This window comes from Gymnoscopelus microlampas (genome assembly GCF_963454915.1).
Source record: "Gymnoscopelus microlampas genome assembly, chromosome: 12".
Classification (NCBI taxonomy): domain Eukaryota; kingdom Metazoa; phylum Chordata; class Actinopteri; order Myctophiformes; family Myctophidae; genus Gymnoscopelus; species Gymnoscopelus microlampas.
Genome location: NC_139949.1, coordinates 45553049 through 45566712, shown reverse-complemented (window position 1 = coordinate 45566712; position 13664 = coordinate 45553049). Strand labels below are relative to the sequence as shown.

Here is a 13664-nt window from a genome sequence, read left to right as displayed (position 1 = left end):
AGATACAAAATGCAATAAGGTCAGACTTCAGAAGTCCTTTGTTCACCAGTCCATTTTGAGGCTAAATTTAGAATCCGGCCACGGACGTTGTCTTCATGTCTTTTTCTGTATGTGATTCATTTGTTTTTGTGTGTTTTCGTGTTGTGTCAAATGTGTGTATTATGTGTTGCATACAAGGCTACTGTGTTGCAAGACAAATTTCAGTGAAAGCTGAAAATAAAATAGTATCGTATAATCGTACTGTACCGTACCGTACCGTACATTACCGTACCGTACCGTACCGTACCGTACCGTACCGTATTGTATTGTATCGTATCATATCGTATTGTAACCCAATTGCCAGGGAAGAAAGGTTAGTGCTGTCGAGCAGGCTGTTCCCCCAGGCTCATTCACCCACCCCATTCAACACATTCGCCCTCAATCCTATAATGGTTCATTCTACACAGCCATTTTAACCCTTTAAAGGGGGAAAAGTACAAACTTTGGCTTTTACCTTTATCTAATCTTTCATTGAAGACCACGCAAGTGAACAGATTGAGTAAGAACCACTGTGGTGCAGTGGTTTAGATACAGGGCTTGTAACCAGAAGGTTCACAGTTCAAAACCAAATAGCACATTTTTCCAACTTGTACCTGACTCTTGCACCTTTATCTAATCTTTCACTGAAGAATGTGCAAGAGACCTAAAAAAGTATTAATCATGGTGGAGCAGTGGTTAAGATACAGGCCTTGCATACATATGGTCCTGAGTTCAAAACCAGCAAGGACATCTTTCCAACTTTTACCTGGGGCTTTTACCTTTATCTAATCTTTTAGTGAATACCACACAAGTTAACAGAATAATAAGAACCTCTGTGGTGCAGTGGTTTAGATACAGGGCTTGCAACCAGAAGGTTCCCGGTTCAAATTCAACCAGGACATTTTCCCAACTTTTATCTGACTCATGTGGTCTGTATCTAATCTTTCAGTGAACAGCCTGCAAGAGACCAAAGAAACTATGAACCATGGTGGAGCAGTGGATAGGATACAGGCCTTGCACACAGAAGGTTCTGAGTTCAAAACCAACAAGGAATATTTTCCAACTTTTACCTGGCTGTTTCACCTTTATCTAACCTTTCAATGAAGAACATGCAAGTGAACAGAATTAGGATGAATTACAGTGGTGCAGTGATTGAGATACAGGGCTTATAACCAGAAGTTTGCTGGTTCAAATCCAACAAGGACATTTTTCCAACTTTTACCTGACTCTTGCACCTTCAAATCCCACACATGCTGATTTGCCATTTCCAGGATTTGATTTCCAGGATTCCAGGAGTCTTGAGTCTTGAGTCCCAAGACTCAAGACTCAAAAGATTCTTGAGTCGAACCAATTACTAATGCATAGAAATAGTACATAAGTAAACCATGAACCTATCATCAGTCTAACAGTAGAATATAAAAAAAAATCAATAATCTGTACATTGAAACTATACACTTTAAGTATAATTTGATGCCCATACTTTTGCACTTTTACTACTACTACTTTAAGTAAATTCTGAATACCCGATGTTTACTTGCAACAGAGTATTTCTACATTGTGGTACTTATTAAAGTAAGAAATATGAGTACTTCTTCCATCACTGTGTCCATGTAATAACTATGTATCCTAGTCTCTGCTTCAGCGGGGCCCACGCTCTCACATTCTGTGTTATCATGTTTATGCAGATCAATCTGCAGTATCACAGGAGCTGAGTCACAATGCAATGTCATTGCAATAAATGCTTATTACCTGGACGAAAGTGTCTGACTGAAGTACATTTCTGCAAACCACTGATACAGTACGTTGCATCTCAACGTTGCAAGGTAGGCGCACCGTCAGCAGTGGGTTTGAGCCCCGCGAGGTGCCCCCGGACGAGGTGTTAGCTGAGCGAGTGGCCGCACGGAGCGGTTTGAAACCCACTGCTGCCGACTCAGCAATAAACAGACAGACAGACAAATTTGGCGCCCATTATTACAATTTCAGAGTAAAATTTACTTTTTTTTTTAGCTGAAATTATGCCTCCCTTCCTCCCCCCAACCTCTCTCTCTCTCCCTCTCTGTCTCTGTCTCTCCCTCTCCCTCTCTCCCTCTCTGTCTCTCCCTCTCCCTCTCTCCCTCTCTCTCTCCTGTGGTCCAGGACATATAAACACCAGGCAGTCGGAGGTTCAGGCTCCGACCAACAAGACGAGGCAACGTTTCATTTAGCAATTTGTCCTTGTGTTCCCTGACCTCCTCTAACCTGACCTAACCCTATTGTATCCTTTATCCCTCACCACACTGCTCTAAACATGGCCTGCACCGACTGCAGCAGCTCAACACACACCGCACGTCCATTTTTAGACAACAAAACACTTAGCTCTGTTTGTTTGACAATTAGACTCGGATGTGTGCGTGTGTGTGTGAGTGTGTGTGTGTGTGTGTGCGTGCGTGCGTGCGTGTGTGTGTGAGTGTGTAAAAAAACTAAAAATAAGCATACTATATATATATATATATATATATATATATATATATATATATATATATATATATATATATATATATATATATATATATATATAACCTAAACCTAACCCTATATATATATATAGAGAGAGAGAGAGAGAGAGAGAGAGAGAGAGAGAGAGAGAGAGAGAGAGAGAGAGAGAGAGAGAGAGAGAGAATATATATACATACTGACTGTGATACTGACCATGATATCAAAAAGCACACTGCTATGGGCTGACGGAGCCTGTCAGCAGGGAGTGAGGAGTAGGACGGAGCCTCTATGGGCCTGATTCACGAAGCTGGTCGTAAATATCAGTGTAAATAACGTGACTAAAGGAGGGTGTATTTCCTCTAAGCAAAAAAACGACGTGCAATTCACAAAGGGGTGTGTAAATCCCTGATATGTGCGGATCACTGATCCTGCTCCAGTGCTCCACGCCCCCATTTAAGACCATCAAGCTGTTTACACTCTAAATATGGGTGTAAACAGCTTAATGAATCGGGCCCATATATGTCTTCTCGGTGGGGGCTCTTCACTGGCAGGTGAGCCAGTAGGATACAACAGCAGTAACAACACACAGAAATGTGTGTGAGGAGGAATCGGGGGACCGGTTCTATGTTCCCCGGGTCCTATGTTCCCCGCTTTCCTAGGGAGAGCGGGGAACATAGGACCTAACATAAACCTAACCCTAACCCTAACCTTAGTGGGGGAACATAGAACCCGGGGAACATAGGGATGACCCCGGAATGGGTGGGATATTGGGGTGGATAAATAGGAGTAAAAAGCCACACACAAAAATACCACACAACCGGGAAAAGCTGAGCTTGTAGATCGTCCTTCTTTATGATTTTATGCATCATGTTTCAAATATTGGACTACATCTAAACAGACAAGGCCCCCTCCTCAGTGATCTTTTGTGCCCCCCCAAGCAGGGCTGAGACCCCAGGTTTGGGAATCATTGCTTTAACAAAACGCGTGCAATGTTTATATCGTTGCTGTCGGGCAGAAACCTCTTATCTCCAAATTCTAACTTTTCTGTGTTTTTTGGGCGGTGTAGCCCACACGGAAAGGAAATATATGAACATATATGCCAATATATGGCAGGTATATGCAGAATATATGCTGCATATATGTCATATTCAGGTTCATATATGTGCATATATGTTGATATATAGGGAATATATGTCTCATATATAGCTCATATATGTTCACATATATGCCACAATCAGGTTCATATATGTGCATATATGTTGATATATAGGGAATATATGTCTCATATGTAGCTCATATATGTTCACATATATGCCACAATCAGGTTCATATATTTGCATATATGTCATAAATGCCTACATATATGCCTACATATATAGCTAATATGTATTTGACTTTTTGCATATATGTCATACATAATGCCTATATATATAGCATATCTCCCTTTTTTATTTGCAAGGTATAATATGTGCACATCAGTCCAAAGTTATATAAGAAAATGTATGTATTATGTATTTCCATTCAATGTAGATTGTGGTTTGTGGATTGTGGAAGATATAACATAAAGACAATATTGTTTAATTAGGTCTGCTGCCACTCTTATTTATTTTAAAACACAACTAAAGACCTTTCTGTTTTCCATTGCCTTCTAGAGGCACAACAATTTAAAATGTTTTACATGATGTGAACATAATCATCATTATCAGTTATTATTATCATTAGTAGTTGTATCCTTCAACTTCTTGTTTATGCCCCAACTGCTATACAGGTTTTGTAGCAATTTTGTAGCAATTATGGAAATATTAGACCCTAATTGTCGAATGTTTAAGAATGTTCTAATCATGTATACTTTATTTTACTTAAACATATTTTCCTTTTTTTTTTTTTTTTACATTTTGGACAAAATAGCCAATTTACATTGAGGTGTGCAGATATCCCATGCCGTGCCCATCTATCCTGTTACTTACAGCAGTGGTTCTCAACCTTTTCATGCCGAGATCCCCCAAAATAATCATATTTGAACTGGGCACCCCCAACCCTAATATGCATTTGGAATGTAGGAGTTGATGCATTTAGTTTGACTCTGTTCCACAGATCAATATTGTGAAAATAACCGATCTACAAGCTCACAACAACGGCTTGATGGGTTATTTTTGCCTCTTTCTTATATTTTTGGCAATTTGGCCAATGTTTGACCATTTTTTTTTGTATAGTTTGTTGATTACTTTTGATGCAGTAATAGTCTTTTTCTTTGCTTTCTTTTATTTATTTTTTAGGTATTAAAAAGTTTACTTAAATTTTACTTCACTGTCATCTGGGAAACTCCCCAAAATCATATGGGGACCCCCCTGTGGTTCCCGACCCACAGGTTGAGAACTACTCTCACAGAAATACGTCACGCAGCTCTGGGCGGAGCCTATTCGTTTTGAATTGTCATGTGGATCTAACGTCTGTCGGCGAACATTTATTTACAAACAAATCGGGTGCTTCCGTGCTTCTACTCTACTAGATAGCAGGTAAGTTCTTTAATTAGTTTATGTAATTATGTTATCCAACTTGTTAGTATCGTAAAAGTGCAATTATATTAGCGTATTAGCCATGGATCACACGACGCTCGTCCGTCATGAGCGTCATGGCTGAACTGCAACCTGTTTTTTTGTACTTTCTCTATTTACAACCTGTACATCCACATACATGTTCAGATTTTAAATATAAAGTGCTTACTCCATGGCCACGGATGTTACAAGTCTACTAGGGCACTCGGAAATACCTGTATTGTCTGTATTGTTCAATAAAAAGCATTTTAATTCGATCGGTGGCCATTTGTTCCGTATTTCCTCATGCTTTCAACTACGCGACCCTATTGGTTGGGAGGTGTACTGCACTCTGATACATTATAACTCTATGACACAATGGCCACCGATCGGATTAAAATGCTTTTTATTGAACCATCCGGAATAATACGGGTACTTACACCCACCCGAAGTGAATTGTAACATCCGTGGCCAGGAGTTAAGCACTATATATTTGAAATCAGAACGTGTATGTAGATGTAGGGCCGTAAATGGATAAAGTGCAAACACCAGGTTGAAGTTTCGTCATGACTGTCATGATACAGTGATTCGCTCAGGTTAAGCTTACATTATGTTTTGTCGTAAGACTGTGTTGCACTCCCAAAAATCACTGATCTACAAGCTCACAGCGACGCATTGTGAGCTTGAGATAAGGTTTTTGGGGTGTGTAACACAGTCTTAGACATGGCATTAGCATATTCATTTCCATGTGCATGATGACTGTTTATTAGTCCACCTCATAATATAAATAAATCAGTATAAATCAGGTATAAATCAGTCCACCTCAGTGAGAGCTAATGTTGGCCTCGTTTGTTTTGACTGTAATTAATTATTATTATTATCATTATTATTATTATTATTATATCTATGAATTTTGTTTTGAACCTACAGTACAAAGCAAAATCATTTAATTAAGAGAAAGAGAGTACGAATAGTACCAATGGTAGTTATTTACACTGAGAATTTTAATGTGCAGACAGCTTTGGTAATCTGTTTCTTTTAACTTAGTTTGTTTTACAGACAGTAGCTAACAAAAGCAGGTAATGGTTCTCAAAGTGCAGCACCAGGGACCCCCAGGGGTCATTGGGGGGTTTCTAGGTGGTCCCCTTTTAAATTAGGTTATATAGCATCAAAATCAGTTTAACCACTTAAACCCTATATAAAGTGCCTATTTGAAAATAGCAGATCTACCAGCTATTAAAAAACTAAAGAACACTGTAAACAATATGTGTGGAATATTTTTGAAACACTTTTGTAACTCAAATCTTGAGTCTGCATAGCCAAGTACATACTAGGGGTCCTTGACATGAACATGTTTGAGAACCACTGATTTGTATAACATGAGTTCATTAATCAGTTCTGCATTGTGAAACACTTTGCCAAGTTCATCAGAATTATGAGCAATCTGATGAGTTAACATTACTTTTTAAATTACTGACACACAAATAATGTTTTAAAATATTTCTACTATCACAGTTGCTGAAAGAAACACCTGGCTGGCAGTGAGCACCAGTGCAAAGACTGGACACGACAAGAAGAAGTGCGAAGACGATTTTCAGGTGAAAAGAATATCTGCTGCTACATGATGTCTTTACTTGCATTAGTCTGATGATGTCTTTATTTTTCATTATTTTTCATATATTTCATTTTGGGATACTGTGTACTTTCGTTTGATACTTTTTTTTGTTGTTGTTTGACATTCTTCTCCTCTAAAATAATAATCATGAAATATTTCTTAAGGTGGCAAGCCAAAGCGAGGTGAAGGGGATCAGCTGGAAGCCCTGGACGCTGAGAAAAAGACAGCCATAATTGGTGAGTAAAAACAAAAGAATTGAGAAAGGAAAATGGGTAATAGTAATAGCTGATGCCTTAAGTTGGCTTCTTTAACATCCCTGTTTCCCTATTTATTAGCTATCAGTGGAGACGGCATCAGGTAAGCATCGACACCATTGGTATCTTGCACGGCTTGGCACCTACTGTCGGGTGATCATACACTAACTTTCCAATTGCTCACTTCCTGATCACAGGATTCTAATAGATTTGGCCTAGTCTGCTTCCACTGTGGTGGTCCTCTGTGTTATAACACTGTTAAAACACCGGCATCTTCATCCCTCCTTCACCCATACTCATGCAATGACCAGACCATGCCTTTAATTCATTTTCATTCATGCCTTTAATTTATTTGCTTGATTGCGAAGCATATCTTATTGCTCTTTCTGGTAAACAACCTGTGCTGTTCGTACAAGTGAAGTTCATGTGATGTCAAACATACCATGACATCGTTTGACAAGTTGTCACTAATAATTGTGAACTTGGACAGACTCAATACATGCACTGATTTTTCAGAAAGTTCTATATAATTCTAATATTAAGAAAAGATCGTGACTAAAATCACTAATCAAATTGTTCCTCTTGCCATGGAGTGGAATGCTTGGAGTCTATAGTAGACTGAGTATTTGGTCCTGTCTTCTAGCTCATTATCTCCCTTTCTCTTCTCTGTAGAGGCAACACAGAAGAAGTGGCCACATGCAACCAAAGGCCAGCTGGGTACAGCCATCAATTCCAAGCTGACAGAGCTCCGTTATCGCCAAAGGCAGACTAAGTGAAGAAAGCTGTGCTCCAATGTTTTGTGAGCTTGTAGATTAGCTATTTTGTTTGTTTTATATTGAAACTCAAATATTGAAAATATGCCCATGATGGGAAAGAAAGCTGTGCTCCAATGTTAATTGTGAGGTTGTTGATCAGCTATTTTGTTTGTTTTATACTGAAACAAATATTAAAAACATGCCTATGATAGGAAGGATGTGGTAGAGGCGTCAATATATATATAATTTGTTTTGTTTTTCTGAATAAATGAATGTTAATGACTTTTAGATTTGTTTTTTATTTATTTATGTAGGTACTGTAGGTATATGCATGTATTCCTGAACATATGTGTAAATAAACATATATGACATATATTTAACATATATATTAAATACATATATGTGCATATTTAACATATATGTTGAATACATATATGTGACATATTCGAAATTGGCCGCCTACATATATGTTCTAAACATATATAGACATATATGTGATATATGTACATATATGTAATATACATATATGTGACATATTCGAAATTGGCCGCCTACATATATGTTCTAAACATATATAGACATATATGTGCATATATGTACATATATGTAATATACATATATGTAGGCGGCCAATTTCGAATATGTCACATATATGATGAACATATATGTGACATATATTTAAAAAATGTATGTTTATATATTTCCTTTCCGTGTGGGAGCCGCCCCTATAAGTTGGGTTGGGACACCTCATTAGTACACCCTTCGCTGTACTGTGATTGGCTCATAATTGCACACCCCTCTACATTAGTACACCCCTAGCTGTACTGTGATTGGCTGACTCTATTGTCTGACTCTATTCAGCACTGTGATTGGCTAGCGAGACACATGGTGAAATTAATAACCTATAAATAGGACTATGCACTTAAAAAAAAAAACGTTTTTTTTAAGTGAGCTTCCATCACTGTGATGACCACACCGCTCACTTCACACTGGGTGTGATTTTTCATAAATTAACGCCCTACTTGATCACACTACAGCGTCACACAAAAAGCATCCAAAGTAGCTTGAAAAAAACAGCGCGAAGCGACGCGCTTTGAGCTTGTCGTTGCTGCTACTTTTGCTACATTTGAATTTGAATCCCCGAAAAGTAACAGTTTTGGACATACCGGTATGAGGTTTCCACCCGACAGAGACGATGTTCTCGCTCCCTGTTGTGTAGAGACAGCAGCGGGGCTTGTGGGTATACGCCGGTGACCTCACGGCATAACAGATAACCGGCGGGCGGATTCCTGTGCGGAAGAAAGGGAGAAGGCATGTCAGACACAAACAGTTTATGCACTGTGACATGTTGGAATCTGATTTGGCAGTTGTTTCGCTTTACGACGGGCCGTGCCAACGGGCGTTCTTTAAGACGAGAGAGAGAGACACACACACGCGCACGCACGCGCGCACACACACACACACACACACACACACACACACACACACACACAAAGACATGGGGGTCAGGGAGGGAGGGGAAAGAGAGAGAAATAGGCGTGGGGGTGAAGAGAGAGAGAGAGAGAGAGAGAGAGAGAGAGAGAGAGAGAGAGAGAGAGAGAGAGAGAGAGAGAGGAAAAGAAAACCAGTAATTTACACCAGGAAGTAATTAAGTCAATTCGAGAGCAGGCCATCTAGTTTACAGTCCGGCCGTAAAGCCAGCATGATGTCAGACTCCTAATAAAGGTTATTTATTTCCTTGTTTGTTTATCCCTTTATTAACAAGTCTGCTCACTTCTCACATCGCCATGCTTGGGCTTTACAAAGAGGTTAAAAAAAAAAGAGGCAATTAATAAAGAAAAACTTAGCGACTTGACATGCAAAACAAGTTCCCCCCCCCCCCCGTTTCATTTGTGGACGTCAGACCAAAAGGAAGAACAACCAAAAAAGTTTGTTATTGTTAATATAATTTATATTACGCTTCCCTGAAGACGGACGTGGTAGGTCTTTTGTGGCTTCGTTACATGTGGCCCGACATGTTTTGTCGACGAATCGGGTCAAAGCGGTGGTTTGCGTGCCGTTTGAGGCGTTTGAGGAGGTCGACGGTACCGTATGGAGTTTCAAAGTGGGTATTGAGTACATTTAAGACTAATCCATGCTTCGTCGCGTGGCGGAGTTACGTGACGAAAACTGCCGATCTACAAGCGCACAACGCGTCGCGTATGCGACGCGTTCTGCGCGTGTAGGTCTGCTGTTTTCGGCGCTCGACAAAGTAAAACAATCCGAGATTCAGCCGTTGCACTCGGCCTCGGAGCGGAAACGTGTACAGAGACATGTTTGAATTAGAGAAGGTTGTTTAGACGTCCGTTTGGAGGTTGTTGATGACATTTCAGCAGTCTTTTCGAGTTGCATATCGGCGTCACACACCACATTTCCTATATCCCAATTATGAGTAAACGAGAGAGGGCGCATATAACGCTTAATGTATACTCAGCCATACGACAACATTTAAATGAGGCTTAAGTGGGATATCCTGGCAGTATATCAGGATCAGGATAATATGCGGCATGCATAAATACACCCAGGCACAATTTCGACGCTGTCGGGTGGAAACCTTGTATGTCCAAAATAATAACTTTTCAGGAAATGGGGAAAAAAATAACCTGCATTCTAATGGATCCAATGTAGTTATTATTTAGTGCCAAGCTCTTGTTAATACTTTACAATGGTTAAATATTAAGAATATTAAAATATAAAATCCACAGACTTAACCACTTTCACCCTGCCCTCCCTATTTAGGGTGTAGGCAAACTCTTTTTTTTTTTTTTTGCAATCCTTTAAAAATGTATTGTAATGTAGCAAACATAGCAGATGTTCGCTAGAGACTGTTTTTGCTATACTTTTGTGTGACACTGTCATGCAATGAAATATAAAACAGGGCATTAACCACTTAAACCCCAGCATCCGTATTGTGGGGAAAGCTTTCGCAGGAAAATAGCAGATCGACAAGCTCACAGCGCGTCGAATTGCCCTGGGGGACTGAGAAACTTTTACATATAAAATATGGAGATACACGATTTTTGCCCAACAGTGACGATTTGCTGTAGTTTTTTTTGTGTATTTATGGAGTAAATAAACACATGTATACCGTGTGTACTCATCCACCACACGCAGTCATACAAGGAGATGAAGCAGCATTGAAAAAGAAAACAGTTTATTCTTGGGTGGTGGAGCAGCATGTGTTCAGCCCACGTTGGGAACCTTGTTTGTCCAGAACTGAGCCACACTGCACGTCATCGCTGTCAGGTGTAAACCTTGTATGTCCGAAACCGTTATCTTTAACCCATTAGGACCTGGGGGCGATTCTAAAAGTGGCTCCTAAATCCTAACAGTTTTCTGTTAGCAACGCATGTTGCTAGTATATCAGTGGTGCTCAAATCTTTTCATGTCAAGGACCCCCAAAATATATGTAGGCAGCGGGGGCATAAAATGGGCATAAAAAATGTTTGCTTAAAAAAAAAAGAAAAAAGATTTGCACTCATTTTCACAATAAAAAAAAAAAAAGCAGATCTACTTGAGCTTGTTTATCTGCTATTTATGAATAGCCAATGCTAAAATCTAAAATGACACAGATGCGTTCCCCGGTTTTAATAGGTTAAGGACATGGGAAAAAAAATAACCTGCGTTACCCAGCGAAATGATTTAAAGCGGCACAATGTCACTTCTTTTTTATGAATAAATGTTTTTTTTTAATTATTATTTTTGATTTAACTTATATAACTTTGGTGGTTGTATTTTGTCTCCCTGCTCTTCTATTGAGACATTTAGATCGTGTCAAAGGTCATGTCTCACCTATAGACACAGGATCTGACACAAACTTTGACCTGAATGGTCAAAGATTCAATTTATCCCCTGAGCAAGCAGGCAGGCTCTATTAGTTCACTGGTTAAAAAATGTCAGCACTTTCGCAGGAAACCGGGTTCAAATCCGAGATGGTAGAGGAAAGTTACATAGTAGTGCAGCTTTAATTGTAGCATCAAAATCAGTTCAACAACTTTAACCCATTCAGTCCGGGGACACATCTCGTGTCATTTTTAGATTTCTTTGGCTATTCAAAAATAGCAGATATACAAGCTCATAGCGCGGCACCGAGTGCCGCACTATGAGCTTGTAGATCTGCTATTTTTTTTTTAATCGTGAAAATGTGTGCAAATCTTTGAATATATATATAGAGAGATTTTTTTCTTTTAAAGCAAACATTTGTAACTGAAATCTTTGCTTCTGGAGGTCCCTGGAACAACATATTTTACAAATGTTCGCTTAAAAATATATATATGTAAAGACTTGCACACATTTTCACGATTTAAAAAAAAAAAAAAAAAAGCATATTTTCAAGCTCATGAGCTTGTAAATCTGCTATTTATTTTTGAATAGCCAAAGAAATCTAAAAATGACACAAGATTCTTTCCCGGTCTAAATGGGCTAACAACACAAATCTTGTACTATATGGGAGTCACTGGCACAAGATATTTTCAGATGGGGATACACCGCCAAATACAGATATTAATATGGGGGTCCTTGAAATGAAAACTATTGAGAACCCCTGCGGATTGGGTGTTAAGGGGCTCATGGAGGGTGGGGGGTGGGGGGGGTGGAGTGCCCCGGATTTTTTTTATCCACAGCTTGTTTTCAACTGTCAGGGAGGCAGGATTCTTCAATGACATGTTGTATCCTATCCTAACTGTATAACATCCTCCCCACAGGCTAAATACAAGCAGTGTGTGTGTGTGTGTGTGTGTGTGTGTGTGTGTGTGTGTGTGTGTGTGTGTGTGTGTGTGTGTGTGTGTGTGTGTGTGTGTGTGTGTGTGTGTGTGTGTGTGCTGGCATTAGTGTGTGTGTGTGTGTGTGTGTGTGTGTGTGTGTGTGTGTGTGTGTGTGTGTGTGTGTGTGTGTGTGTGTGTGTGTGTGTGTGTGTGTGTGTGTTCAGAGTGAGATAGATGATCCTTCCGTCTTGCAGGAGAGAGCCTCCGGTGACGTATCTGCACTGTGTGTGTGTGTGTGTGTGTGTGTGTGTGTGTGTGTGTGTGTGTGTGTGTACACGTGTGCGTGTGTGTTTTAGAAAAACAGAGGGGAAAAATGTGCCTGCATGTGTGAGTATGCATTCGCTCCTCTGTGTGTGTGTGTGTGTGTGTGTGTGTGTGTGTGTGTGTGTGTGTGTGTGTGTGTGTGTGTGTGCAGATAGAGGGTGTTTATTTAGTTTGAGGTGACAGCAGGAAGGAAGCCAGGTTAACAAGCTGCTGCCTCCAGGCACCACGGCCCACATGGTGATTACGCAACACCAGACACACTCCTCTCTCTACAGTGCTGGGGGAAAAAAGTAACTAAGTACATTTACTCGGGTACTCTGAGCTTGAGTACAATTGTTAGAGGTACTTTCACTTTATGTCAGTGGTTCTCAACCCGGTGGGCCATGAGGGCATTGCAAGTGGGCCCCCAAATAATTGGCAAAACACTGAGATGTTAATGATTGTATAACATTAAAATACTTGTAAGAAAATAACATGGTATTCTTTTTTCTTTAAAAGGATCCCTGGCTGATAAGACAAATATGCCTTAATACATTATAAATGCCCTCTATAGCCCCCGATAAGCCGATTCTACATGTCTCCTAAATCTCAACAGTATTCTGAAAAAACGTATGTTTCTATATCAGTGGTGCTCAATCTTTTTCATGTCAAGGACCCCCAAAATGATATGTATTTGGTCGCGGACCCCCATCAAAATATCTTGTTCCAGGGACCCCCCAGAAGCAAAGATTTGAGTTAAAAATGTTCGCTTTAAAAATATATATATTCAAAGAATTGCACACATTTTCACGATTTTTCAAAAATAGCAGATCTACAAGCTCATAGCGCGGCACTCGGTGCCGCGCTATGAGCTTGTATATCTGCTATTTTTGAATAGCCAAAGTGTAAAATAATGCTTTTTAGCTCAAATCTAAAAATGACACAGTTCCAGGTCTTAATGGGTTAAT

The 13664-nt window shown here is 39.7% G+C and overlaps 1 long non-coding RNA gene across 1 annotated transcript; it reads left to right on the top strand.

The window, feature by feature from the left end:
* Nucleotides 1–4930: 4930 nt before the first annotated feature.
* Nucleotides 4931–7765, top strand: LOC311057829. Its single transcript, XR_014602009.1, has 4 exons — nt 4931–5009; nt 6543–6625; nt 6807–6878; nt 7569–7765. It is a non-coding gene; the product is annotated as an uncharacterized lncRNA (long non-coding RNA).
* Nucleotides 7766–13664: the final 5899 nt, after the last annotated feature.